We start from the raw sequence: 14,770 nt of genomic DNA on the forward strand, positions 1-14,770 counted from the left end.
ATTGTCTCCAAAAGATGTATTTATTGATCATTGCAAACTTGAAAAGAAAAGGCAAGAGGCTGATGCAAAAGCAGAGATTGAAAAAGAATCAAGTGAAAAAATGAGCTTGAGTGAAAAGCAAGAGAGTAACACTCAGTCTAGAGAAAAAAAAGAGAGAAAAGCCAAATCAGTAAGCTTGTATGTTAGATCAAGTGAGGCTAGGAATGTTTTGCTCTCTAACCAGACTATTCTTGTACTTATGTGCAAGGGGTCTTGTAACTTTACTAACATGCTTAACCCTTCTTTGCCTAGTGATTTTGTTGTGCTTTTGCAAGAGTTTGAAGATTTATTTTCTGAGGAGATGCCTAGTAGTTTGCCACCACTTAGAGGGATTGAACACAAGATTGACTTCATTCCTGGCGCGCCCATTCCAAACCGACCAGCATATAGGACTAATCCAAAGGAGGCTGAAGAGATACAAAGGCAAGTAAGTGAACTCCTTGCTAAAGGGTATGTACGTGAAAGTTTGAGTCCTTGTTCTGTTCCAGTTATTCTTGTACCTAAGAAAGATGGTTCTTGGCGTATGTGTGTTGATTGTAGGGCTATAAACAAGATAACTATAAAGTATAGGCATCCAATTCCTAGATTAGATGATATGCTTGATGAATTGCATGGATGTAGTCTTTTTACTAAGATTGATTTAAAATCGGGTTATCATCAAATTCGCATGCATATTGGGGATGAGTGGAAAACAGCTTTTAAAACCAAGTATGGTCTTTATGAATGGTTGGTTATGCCTTTTGGATTAACTAATGCACCTAGTACATTCATGAGACTAATGAACCATGTCTTACGAGAATACTTAGGTAAGTTTGTGGTTGTTTATTTTGATGACATCCTTGTTTACTCTAAATCTTTAGATGATCATATTACCCATGTACGCAATGTTTTTGACTACTTTAAGAAATGAATGTTTGTATGTAAATTTAAAGAAATGTAGCTTTTGCATGGAAAAAGTTAACTTTCTTGGGTTTGTAGTTTCATCTAATGGTGTTGAGGTTGATGAGGAGAAAGTGAAGGCTATAAAAAGAGTGGCCTAAAATTCCTTGAGCGTATACTCGTGAGAGAGTGTTGTGACGTCCTTCGTATTTCCATAACTTATTTTTTGCAGCAAAGTTACACAAATAGATTCGAGGACGAATCCTCTTGAAGAAGTGGAGAATGATATGAACCAAGAGACATCAATCATACAATATACTTCAATGAAGATGTGAAGAAAAGGTTGTCAAAATTATCAAAAGATGTTTCAACTCATGCTACATTGAAGAAGAATGAAGTTTGATTGTTGTAAATTTTGGGTGGGTTACAATTTAGAGTAATTTAGAGTTATTGTATTTTTAGGCTACATTTACATAATGGCTCATTATGGCCATTAAGTATAAATGTTACAACTCTTGGAATGACTTTAGTAGTTTCATTTTGAGGCTATATAAAGCCATGTATGTTGTATTTGTAAGAGACTTGGAAAATATAGAAAGAAGCATTTGTGCTTTTCTTTAGCCAATGGCTAAGTTTCTTTGCAATTCTATGTAGTTTAGATTGCATGTAGAATCATTCAAGCTCGACATGATCAATCTTGCTTGTGGAGTGATTCGAATCTCAAACAAGTGTTTGAGATATTTGATCAACAAGAGTCATTCAAGCTAGACATGATCGATCTTGCTTGTGGAGTGATTCGAATCTCAATCAAGTGTTCTTGCCTTGAGATATTCGATCAACAAGGTAATCCGAATCTTATTCCCCTTGTATTGATTCCTTATCTTATCATTTGGTATCAGAGCTTCAGGCTCAAGATCGGACATATGTTTCCTTTGCATTTCTTCTCAATTTGATTTTTATTTATTTTTATCTTTTTAATATTTAATCGACCCAAAGTTCAAAATTCAATCTTTGCTCTATTTAAAATTTTGATAGATGAGAATGAGAGCTTCATTTGTGTAAACGAGTGTAAAAAGAGTGGCCTAAAATTCCTTGAGCGTATACTCGTGAGAGAGTGTTGTGAGGTCCTTCGTATTTCGATAACTTATTTTTTGCAGCAAAGTTACACAAATAGATTCGAGGACGAATCCTCTTGAAGAAGTGGAGAATGATATGAACCAAGAGACATCAATCATACAATATACTTCAATGAAGATGTGAAGAAAAAGTTGTCAAAATTATCAAAAGATGTTTCAACTCATGCTACATTGAAGAAGAATGAAGTTTGATTGTTGTAAATTTTGGGTGGGTTACAATTTAGAGTAATTTAGAGTTATTGTATTTTTAGGCTACATTTACATAATGGCTCATTATGGCCATTAAGTATAAATGTTACAACTCTTGGAATGACTTTAGTAGTTTCATTTTGAGGCTATATAAAGCCATGTATGTTGTATTTGTAAGAGACTTGGAAAATATAGAAAGAAGCATTTGTGCTTTTCTTTAGCCAATGGCTAAGTTTCTTTGCAATTCTATGTAGTTTAGATTGCATGTAGAATCATTCAAGCTCGACATGATCAATCTTGCTTGTGGAGTGATTCGAATCTCAAACAAGTGTTTGAGATATTTGATCAACAAGAGTCATTCAAGCTAGACATGATCGATCTTGCTTGTGGAGTGATTCGAATCTCAATCAAGTGTTCTTGCCTTGAGATATTCGATCAACAAGGTAATCCGAATCTTATTCCCCTTGTATTGATTCTTTATCTTATCAGTTTAGGATTGACTTGCTTTCAGGTTCGGGGGCGAAAGATCAGTTCCAGAAGAAAAGGGAATATCCGTGAGGGATCATAATAGCAGTAGAGTGAAAGAAGGGTAGGGGATAGCGGTGAGTGAGGGAAAGAGCTACTTTTACACCTACAGAAATAAGGCAAGAGAATAGCAGTTCCGGTTCAGGAACAAGGTTTGAGGTTGAGTCTGATTTTCTTTCTTTTCTTTCCCTTCAAAGACTGTAAACTCTCATAATCAAAGGGTTGAGGTTTCGTCTTGACTTGTGAAAGGATAGCAGAATGAGCTTACCTTGACTTCCCGCTAGCTAAGGTGAAAGAACCAACGAGACCCTGCCTGCTGTAGACGTGACGAATTGAAGAAGAACAGAAGAAGAGACCTTCAAACAGTTTTCTCTTGTTCTCGAATAGCGTCAGCCTTGTTGGCGAGGTAAAGCTAATAGAGGTTGAGTATGGACTTCCTTAAATCCTAATATCCTCTTGAGTTTCACTCTTTACAGGGAGAGCAAGTAAATGAAGACGCTGCAGCTTTACTACCAATAGAATAGATGAAAGAAGGCTTGCAAGGATAATCTTAATAAAGTCCTTTTCAAGAAAGAGTGCAAAGAAGGGAAAGATAGAAGGAGTGAAGTTCAAGTTCGTGAAGTTCGTAAACTCTTCATCAGTCTTGAAAGCAGAAGCAAAGAAAGAAGCCGCATTCCATATACATTTCCTTACCTTTTACCAACGAGGAGTGAAGTCAGATTTAAAAGAAATCGTACTTATTGCATTAATTCTTTATGGTACACAGAAAAATACAAACAAATTCTATCCTCTGTCTATTTTTTGGGATAAAATCCCGGTATTTGAGTTCGGAAAGACTCAACTCAAGCAGAATTAGACAGAACTACTGAAATCACCTTCTTTCACTCTGTTCACTCTTTCACAAGGTAAATAGAATAGGTGTTTGTTTACGAACTTCTCTCCTTCGGATTCTTTCTTGAACTGTAACCAAAGACTCAACACAAAATTCATTCTACTTAACTACTGAACCCCTGAACTGTAAGAAAAGAAGAAGGTCAAGCTATTTGAAGAACCTGACCCTGTATTCCCTTCGCTACTTCAACTGAACTCCGGCTGCTTCACCTATTTAAACTGATGGAACCTATTCGTATTTCTTCTTCTTCTTCTTTGTTCGGAAGGCTGGCTAGATATGCTATACACATTCAAATCTAAGAGACTGTTATCCTTGAACTCTACGCTAATGAATGGACTATTTCTTTCACTCGGTAAATAGGTTAAATAAAGCTAAACTTCTCCAGTCTCGTCGAGCTTCTCGTAACCCTCTATCCCTATTCAATAAGAAAAAGAGTATGGTTAGTGGTTGACACTCAAAGACGAGGTAAACTAATGAATTGACTTGACTCTCTCTCCCTAATTGAACAAGGTAATGAGGAAGGAAAGACTAACGATTCATTCTTTCTCTGATCCTTGCTTGCTTTCTTGCTTGCTGGGTTGGAAGGAAGGAGTTAGCAGCTTGACAGTCGAGCTACTCTACTCTACTTACTCACGAACCTATATGACCGAAGAGTAACCGAGATAAATAGGCAGGATGAGAAGGAAGAAGGTAAAGCTCATTCACCTACACCTATAGATTCAAACACTCACTCGGTAAAGCAATTCCATTGCCCCTCCTATCTATTACCATCTGTTCTTGTTCTTATATATACTACTAGACGACTGTAAAGAAAGCATATTCAATGAATGATCGTTCACTCCCTATTTATTACTTCTTTCACTCTGTCTTAAACTCTGGAAAGCCTAAAGAGGAAAGAGAGTTTACAGTCTTTGAATAAATGAATGAGTTAGTTAGTTAGTTTAGCCGCTTTGAAAGCCGAAAGCAACTATCAGGGAGACTCCTTTCCTTATTAATGAGACAGACGGATTTCCCTCGGTAAAGCGTCAAGAAGAACCTGAACCGGAACCTACACCTTATACGATATTCCCTAACCAAACAACAAACACCTACTTGTTCATTCAATCAAAGACAAAGGATGAATGAGAGTTTACTGTAAGTCAAGAAGAAGGTCAAGCTTAATCATCTGTCGGTAAAGCTGCTTCGCTCCTCTCCCTATTGATTGATTCTTTCTCCTTCCCATTAACCTATATTCTTTAACAGTAAAGAAGGTCAAAAGCATATTCTATTCATTCGTTCTCTTTTCTTGAACAGTAAACGAAGAAAGACGAAAGATTTGCTCATTCACCTGAACCAGATTTCACTCTTTCATTCGGTAAAGCATATTCAGTTTCAGTAGCTTCACTCGGTCTCGCTATTTTACTGTCCTTTCTTTACAGTCTCGCTATTATGGTAGTCAAGGAATCCCCCAAGGAGAGTGGAGACCCTTTTCATGCAGGACTCATAGCAAAAGATGCCTCAAAGCATACGGCCACGAAAAAGATGAGGGCAGGATTACCGGGGCGGGAGGGGAGAACGAGGGATGTGAAATTAGACAAAGGGTGGGTGTGGAACTGCGTGTGCTTACGTGATGAAGAAAGATGAAGAACCTTGCATATGTAGGCAATCTAATATGGATCAATTTCAGGAAATTGCCTTAGTCCGGAATAGGGGAAACCAAAGTTCAGTCTTAGAAAGTCTCGAGGGGTTAGAAGATTGGTACCAAGTGTATAGGGATGACCTTGTGAAAACGAAGATCTTAACCCGAGGATCAAAGAGGTTTTCAAGAATGATCCTGAACCTTTGACTGATTAAACGAGATAAAGAGGAGAATGATTATTGAACTCGGTAAATAGGCTGGATGAGAAGAAGATGAGAGTCAGTCAGAATGTATTGTATTTGTCTCGAGCTTCTTGAACAAATAGGTGAAGTAGCTCTTTGATTGAACGAACTGTAACGACTCCTTATTCATGAGAGTTTACGTTACGAACAGAACTCAATCACTTGTCCCTGATTTCACTGATCTTGATCCTTTCTTGTCTTTCACTCTTTGACTCTCCTGCCTGTAACCAAGGGTTGAACTATTTGACTCTGATCAAGATCCTTAATTCTTCTTCTTGTGAGTTATTCTTGAACAGTAAACAAGGGAAAGCCGCGTCTTCATTTACTCGACTGTAGGTCTCACTCCTGAACGTATTCTTTATGGTCGAGTTGGCTCCTTCACTTGTCCCTGGTTGAACTGTAAACAAAGACTGAAGCAAGACAAGATTAATTCGACTTTACCTTTATAAAAGAATAAGAAAAAAGAGAAAGAACTCCGGAACCTATCCCACTAATAGCCTTTACATTACAATTCAAGAATAAATGAAGGAAGGAAAGAATATAGGGAGAAGAAAATGAAAGTCAAGACGAAACTAATTCAAGCAAGAAAGAGAAGCGAATGAACGAACTTCTCTCCTATTTCTTCTTTCTCCGTAACCTACCTATTTCTTCTTTCTCCGGAACCTATCCCTTACAGTTCAATCCGGAACAGGAAGTCAGTCAAGCCGAAAGCAAGAGAAACCCTCTCCTCCCTTTTCTCGTCGAGCGTCTTCGACCCTTTCCCGATCCTCTCCTTTACAGTCGAGCCGCGCCTCTTCTCATCTCGCAATTCCATTTCCTTTGCATTGCCTTCCCTTCCGGAACAGTAAACGAAGAGAAGAAAGAGCTGCGAATGATTCGCTGAGCTCCTTATACTCTATATATGCCGCCCTGAGCTACTTCCTTCACTCCGACACCTGTCTCTGATTTCACTCTTTCACTCGGGTTGAACTAGGTAAGCTGGACTCCAAGAAGAAGAAGAAAGATTTCCTGAACCAGAAACAGTAAGAAAAGAAGAAGAATCAACCTGAACCTCGGCTTCGCTTACCTGCTTGCTTCACTATTCTTTCGGTAAAGCATATGAAGTAGCTCTTTGATTGAATTTGATTCAGCTTGAAAGACCCAACAAACAAATGAAAGAAAGATCAATCAGCTCATTCACCTTAACCTGAACCTCCATTCCCGTCAGTTCTTGTTCGAGGTAAACTCATGAACCTGTCGGTTGAACAATTCCTTTTCCTTCGGTCTCTGATCTTTCTCCTTCACCTTTTCCTTCTTGAGTTTTTCTTTAACTGTAAACACTCCTTATTCATTCTTTCTCTGATCTTTCTCCTTATTCATGAGAGCATATGAATCCTGTCCCTTCTGTTCTTTCTTGTGAGTTATTCTTTCACTCACTATTCGAGAACGAGGTAAAGCACCTTCTTGAACCTCTGGATTCTTTCACCTAGACCTGATGGAACTGATCTTTCTCCTTTCTTGCTTGCTTTCACTCTTTTTCCTGTTAGGACCATAAATGAATAAATGCTATCCCCTCCCTATGTTTTAGGGGTATTTTCGAGGTAATTCGAATAGAATAAGTGTTTGTTTGGTTCTTGTTCACCTCTCGCTACTTACTCTAGAACCTTTTCTTTCCTTCTTTCCCTCGAGTTTTGAACTATTTATTCACTGTAAAGCCGCTAATGAATTTACTGTCCCTTCATTCATAAGGTAAATAGGCTGGACTGGATGATCAGACTCATTCACCTATCGGCTCTTCTAGATCTGCTCCTTCCCCGATATGCCCTTCCCTTCCCGGATTTCAGGGGGTAACCTCTGTCTCACAATTCCATTGCCCCGATATTACCTGATGTTATGGTGAGTTATTCTTGAACAGTAAGGGAAAGCATATTCAATCCTTCTTGAACTCTTTTCCTCTCCCTGAACCTATTTATTGGTAAAGCAGCTTAGCTTCTCTCCTTCAATCCTTCTTTCACAGTAACCAAAGTAAAGCCGAAAGAACCCTTAAACCTTTTCCCGATTGAAACTCAATCACTACTGAACCTTTTCCTGATTGAACGAGGTAAAGTGTCTGTCTTTCTTCGCCCTCGAACCTGATGTCCCTTCCCTTCCCTATTTATTCCTTCAAAGACAAGGTGGTAAAGCTGCTAATTCATTTACTGGACTGTAAAGACTGAAGATCGATGAATGAGACTGAACCGGACCCTTCTCTCTGTCTTCTCCTTTCGTTCTGTTCTATGGATTCTTTCTCCTGTCTGTCTGACGGAGCCTTTCCTCTTTCCTTCGCTCGGTAAATGTGTGTTTGTTTGGTTCTTTCTCCGTCACCTCCTCCTTTGTTTGGGGACTGATGGAACTGGGTAAAGCTGCTGAGGATGGAATTGACTCTCTTGCTTGTAAACTCTTTCTCTGACCCTATTTCTTCTTTTTCTTCTTTCTCCTTCCCCGAGATTACCTGAACTACTGAACCGGAACCCCTATTCTCTGCCTGACCTACACCTTTGACTGATTGACCGAGGTAAGACTATCGATTCCTTATTCATGAGAGTTCAGACTCAACTCAAGATTCTCTCCTCTCTCCTTCCTTTACTGTTCATGAATGAATTAACTGCTTTGTTGAAAGACTCAACCATTCTGTCTCCGACACTCCTTGTTCCCTTCTTTCACCTATTGATGAAGGAACTGTAAACAAAGACTCAAGCAAGATTGGATTTCACTCCTTCACCTGTCCCACTCGGTAAAGTGTCTTCGGGCCTTCCCCTTCCCGTTCACCTTTTCCTTTTGATTCAATTCCCGCTGCCTCTCATCCTGGATTAGATTCCTAATTTAGCCAGAGTTAAGTCATTTGCATCTTTTGTCAATCCGAGAAAGAAGAATGAGAAAACTAGAGTGGAGACAGAAGTCAGGATTTATTAACCGTCTATCTACCATAGATAAAAGAATCAAAATCCGATAGTAGCTATAGGCAAACCCTAACATTCCATGCCACTCTTTAAGGTTATCTTCAAGCTATAGATGGTCAAAGTGTGAATAGTCGGGTCAAGTGTTAAGTTAGCGCTAAGATCCGGACTCATTTCTTTAGCAGTGGAATTTAGCATAAAGAGCCAGTAAGTCTGACTAATGCCTTAGATTCTGTTCCTACTCAGTCTGATTCACTTCCTAATCACTGCTTGCTCCCGCCTCTTAACCGAGTTTCAATAAGTATGGATATACCGTAAATCAGTCTTGAGAAATAAGTATGGATATTCTAATGCCCACTAAAGACAGAAATGTTGCAAGGCATCAACTCTTGCTAGCCTTCCCCCGCTCACTGAACTACTATAACTATAGAGGAAAGAGCAGCCCTATTCCTAGATCTTCCCTGGGAACATACCATTGAATCTATTCTCAGCTCCTTGGGAGCATACTAAAGCTAAAGAGAAGCTGCTGTCATCAAATAGAATCTTAACCGGTTCCGTTTCATCCTACACCTGGTGATTCCATTCCTATATTATATGCGGAGATAAAGACTGATATTTAGTTACGTAGAAGCACTACGAAATCAGTCTTTATCTCCCCTAGAAGACTCTCCCGTCCTTCGATTGAATTACTATTGTTCTTCAAATCCAAGAAGGAAGTCAGTGCTGGCTCTTACGGAATCTTGTCTTTACTTAGTTGCAATCCTTTTCGTAAGGCTGAGCTTACTCTTTCTCTTTTGAGACGAGCCCTTCCTGATACTTAGAAGCCGGAGAGCTAAGATTTCTTATCCTTTGATATCCCTTAAGCAGGAGGTAACACTTAGACTTTTTCGTTGATAAAAGCAGTACTGGATTCATCTTTTACACGACCTGACTTTGAAAAGGTAAGCAAGGAAGTAGGTAGGCTCTCTCTCCTCTTACTATTCCCCCTGTTAATCAATTCCTTGGAACATACGAATACTATTGAATCAAATGCTCTGGGCTCTTCCATGGAAAGAAAGTCATTGAGGAAGTAGCTCTTTCATTCCCCTTGACAGAAAGGCAAGTAAGGCAGAAGCCTGAGACAATAGCTCGAACGAGAAGAGTTATAAGCCAGAAAGAGAAGACAGAGAAAGAGAAGGAGGTTACCTGCATGCAAGCTTCCTCAATCTATTGACCTTAATGCAAAAAACAAAGAGAGTCACAAGTCAGTAAGAAAATGAAGGAAGTCATAATCTTTTGTTTGCTGGGGAAAACATAAAGTCTTCTATCTATTGTGAGCAATAATGAAAGAAATCTTCAATATCAAGACTAATCGAAGGACAGAAAGTCAATCATAATAGAAAGAAATATCAGGCTTTAAATAGAACTACTTGTTGCTTTCCGATAGACTAGTTCAGTGAGCGGGAACTCAGAGTTCTAGCTTTCCTTATAGACCACCTTTCCCACTTCCTCTTTCATATCAAAGCAAGCCCTACGAAACTAACTCCGGAACGAAGAACTTGGTGGTTACCTACTGACTGACCTTCCTGGAAGCTAACCTTTGCATAGTGGAATTTCATCCCTCGATTCTGGGTAAAGAGAATAGGACTTCCTTACTTGACTATCTAACTACTTACTATCCCACCGGCCGGGACTTTCAAAGACAAAGGAGATCGGAATCGGAGAATCCTAATATTCAGTCTTTATCTTCCTTACCTGGAATATCATAGGCTTGAAGAGCCTTTCTTCAGGACTAGTAAGATCAGGGTGACGGAATAGATTCACCGGGCACGAACGAAGATGCCTTTCTTTCCTAGCTGACAAAGGCTGTACTAAATAGAATGTATTATCTCCCGCTCTTTGTAAGCTGTTCGGGCCTGTATTAAAACCTAAAGATTAACTCAATCTCCTCTTGCTGTCAGTCGTCTTCTTTCTATTTCCTCACGAACGAAGTCAGAGCTCTAGCTTTCCTTACCTTAGCAGTCAGACTTCCTTGCTTGCTTATCTGATGAAGTAGGGCCAGCCTTTGCCTAAGCCTTTATATCTGATTCAATGACACCTTTTTTCGAACTTTGCCTACCTTACCTTACTGACAGGGCTTTACCAAGCAAAGACTATCAGTCAGTCCGTTACCTCTTTCTAAGGCTTATGGCCTTAAGGCTTATTGGATTTCTCTAGAGTTAGGGTGAGTAGAGAAGTAGGGACTAATAATTGAGTTAGCTTTATTGCTGCTCTTTCTCCCTGTCTGTACTTAAGACTTACTTAAGCCTAATAGACTGAGCTTCCAGGAACACTAAAAGCATCTAGAAATAGATAAACTGGGTTACCATAAGGTAATGCAAGAGCTAAATTCCTTACAAGCTAGCTCCCTGGTAACTAACTTAGAAGAAGATCATCTCCTAGACTGATTACGGGTCGACTCCACTTAAAGAAATGAAATCCTGAGACGAAGGGAACTCCCTGACTTCATTCTATAGGCTTTTCCTCATAAGGATATGTATGATTCAATAGTGAGTTCACGGGTATGGGGATCAGGGATTTTGGCTTCTCCTTATTTCCGACTTCGTAGTGCTCACCCCTAAATAGAACTCATAATCGAAGGACAGAAGTCTAACTTTTAATATAACCAATACTGGCTCGGGTTCTGACATCCTATCCTACCTGATCAGGAATGCGCAATAATAGAAATAGGATGCTCCGCCTTCTTTACCGCTTGAGTAACTAGAATCCGTAAAAGAGAATCCGCTACTTGATTGACTCAGTCACTTCCCGCCCTGGGTTTTGAAAGTGATTTACCGGGCTTAGTAATTGGAATTAGTAGGGGTATTGTATTCCATGGTTTTGGGATAAGATTCTGAAAGAGGAATGAAAATCCCATCGGGCTAGTATCGAAAGAGAAAGATCAGGAGAAGGAGCGAAGCCGGCCGAGGTTCAGGTTTGAGGTCTCTTTCCTTCATAATTTGATCTTTGACAGTTATATGGGGATAGAATTTCATTTGCTTGAAGCAGCTTTCCTTAGGTAAAAAGCTATTACAAGGTTTGACAGTTATATGGAGATAGAATTTCTTAGCTTGAAGCGGCTTTCCTTAGGTAAAAAGCTATGACAAGGTTTTACAGTTATATGGAGATAGAAAATATTAGATTGAAGCTCCCGCTATTAGTGAAAAGGCTCTTACGAACTTTTACCCCTATGTTGGATAGAAGAAATTTCTTAATGGTCTTTCAAGTCTCATTCATCTTGAGTTCAATTCGACTTCACTCCTCTCTGTCCTTTACTTTACTTCGACTAAACTCCTTATGAGTATAACCTTGAACTCGGTAAGTAGTAGTAGTTAGTTAGTTAGTCTTTCCCCTTTACCTCTCCAACTGCTAAACTCTTATTGATGCTTTCTCCTTTTAACTACTGATTGATTGAAGTAATTAGATTACATTGCTTGGACTATGTACTTCTGCTCCTGATTAAAGGAAGTAAGTAACTCCTGATTGAAGTAAGTAAATGGTATGATTGAAGGAAGTAAGTAAATGGTAGTTGTCTTTCCCCTACACCTCTCTGTCTCTGTCTGAGTCTGAACTCTTTATCCGTAACCTCTTGAGTCTTTGCCCCGCGTAACCTCTCTGTCCAATTCTTATTTCAGAAGTCAATCCTTAACTACTTCCTTAGCCTAAAGAACGTATTCGCTACAAGATTCATTCCACTCTTCTTTCATTCAGGAGGTGTAAAGCAAGCAGCTTCTTCTCTTTACGATTGGTCAGCCCCTGACTTGACTTTATGATCCTAAACTACACTACATGATCCGGAACTACTACTTATTCTGGATCTTTAACTACTGATACTGATACTGAAAGTCAAGACTAAAGATCAAGCTAGCTAGCTACTTCCAACTCTTACACTTACTACTGCACTGGAATGGAAGAACTGACTTACTACTGCCCTGGAAGAACTGACTACTGCCTATACTTTCACTTAACTACTGGCTGGCCTATACTTTCACTTAACTAGCCTATACTTACACTTACTACTGTCTATACTGGAAGAACTGACTACTGCCTACTTACCACTTCCTATCCCTACTGTACTGAGATTACACTTCCAACTGCCTACTCATTAAGCTCTATTCATGCATTCCCTGACGAGAACAACCTATGTAAGTGAGTTACTACTTGACTGACCTTCCTTGCAATCCTCTAAGTAACCTTACTTAACCTAACGAGCAAGAGAACAACAACATTAGTTTAATTGCAGGAAGGTAATGCTACTAACTTGACGAGACAAGAAGAACAACAAGATTTATATATTACAGGAGGGAGAGAGAGTAAAGCTAACCTAACGTCTCGAACAAGAAGAAAGATTCATTACATCCAGGAGGTAAAGCTAACCTAATAACGTGCCGAGAAAGACAAAGAACAAGACAAGATATGAATTATAGACAGAAAGGTAAACTCATGAACCTACAAGAGCAAGAACAACAACGTTTATTACAGACGTAAAGGTCAAGCTAACCTTTCTTTACAATCTGCTGAATAATGTTTAGTTAGAATCAAACTTACTTGCTCTGGCTTACTTCCCTGCGCTCTGGCTTAACTGCTCTGGCTTCTGAACTACTCACAAACTTAACTGCTCTGGCTGGCTTAACCTGTTCCTCTTCCCCTGAAGCTCGTAACCTCGGTTGAACAATTGCATTTCAATCACCTGTCGGTTTCCCAATTGCATTTCAATCACCTGTCGGTTTCCCAATTGCATTTTCTGAAGCTTGTCCTGAGTTTACAGTCACAGAGAGGAGAAGGTAGACTCAAGCTGAATTAGAGAATGAATTGATTGTAATAATAAGAAGGAGAACCTCTTTCTGTCTTACCTGTCGAACCTCTTTCTTTCTTACCTGTCGAAAGAGAATTTTCAGAGAGATAACTAACTAACACCCCTAACAGTACGATATGTACTCCCTGACCGACTCAAGTAAAGAAGAATCATAAAGTCAAGTAAAGAAAAAGAAGAGAGTTTCCGGGCTCGGCTGTCTTGAACTGCTTGCTTTTACTCCTTCCCTGCTATTCTCTTCACTACTGATTAATGATCCGTCACAGTCAGTCTCTCTCGCTCGACTTAACTCTTTATTATATAGAGTTTACGAGTTAGGCCGGACTATTATATACGGATTGATGCTTTCTTGCTTGGTGTGTTGGAAGGAGGAGGCACTCACCTAAAGATGAATTATCGTTCACAGTTAGGACAGAGTAAGTAAAGAAGCTAAGCTAGCTCCTTATCCTTAAAGAAAGAGAAAGAATGGATTGTCAGATAACATCCTTCCCTCCTCCCTAACTAAGTCAGAGAGATAACTAGAAATAACTAGAAAGATAACTAAAGCTGCCCGCGCCCTTCTCCTTTTCAGTCGAGCTGCTTCTTCGCCCCTTCCTTTTCCTTGACCTATATGGATTCTTGAGGTTGAACTAGGTAAGTCAAAAGCTAGAATGAAGAACCTGCCCGCAGAAGAAGAGGAATCAGTTCCTTTACGAGTCAATGAGATTAAGCTCCTGCCCCAGAAGCTTTACCTGACAAAGAAGAAAGCTAAACCAACCCTTTGAGACTATCCTATCCATCCTTAGTGAAAGACTAAAAGTCAAGAAAGCTTAGAGTTAGAGTTTACCTGGTCGCAAAGAAAAGCGGAATCAACCTCTGACCCGTAAAAGAGAAATACTCCTTATTCATTCTCGTTTACTCCTACACCAAATAGATTGACCAAAGTCAAAAGCAAAGAGACCTCAAACCTGAACCTCTACAACTACGTAAAGCAATTCCATTGCCAGCCACCTCTGATCTTCTTGTCTTTCTGTCTGCTTCGCGCCTGCCTCATAACTATTACTTTGTGTCTCCGTTACTGTCTGTCGGTAAGATATTTCTTGATTCTCCTTGCCCTATGTATGCTCTGCTTTCTTGACTTTACCTTTCCAGTGTTTGATTGAAGTGTTGAAAGGAAAGCCTAAGGATTTATTCTACTTCACTCAATCACTCACTATACTTCTTTGATTTCCCTTAGCAAGTCTTTCATCAAGTCTGAACTCAGCAGCAACTGAAAGAGCAAGATCAATTCAAGACTGAACCTCACTCAAGCTAGCTAGCTATACTGAACCGGAACCAGAAACCATTCCCTACTCTATACTTACACTTACGACTTACTCTCTACTTTCACTTAGAACTCTAGACTTATTACACTTCCTACTCCCTACTCCATACTGGAACTTAGAACTCTCTACTTTAGACCTACTCTCTACTTTCACTTAGAACTACTTACTCATTAAGCGATCCTACTCATTAAGCTCTACTG

The sequence above is a fragment of the Cucurbita pepo genome, chromosome 15 (assembly GCF_057944985.1).
Source record: "Cucurbita pepo subsp. pepo isolate OVF chromosome 15, ASM5794498v1, whole genome shotgun sequence".
Taxonomy (NCBI): Eukaryota; Viridiplantae; Streptophyta; class Magnoliopsida; order Cucurbitales; family Cucurbitaceae; genus Cucurbita; species Cucurbita pepo.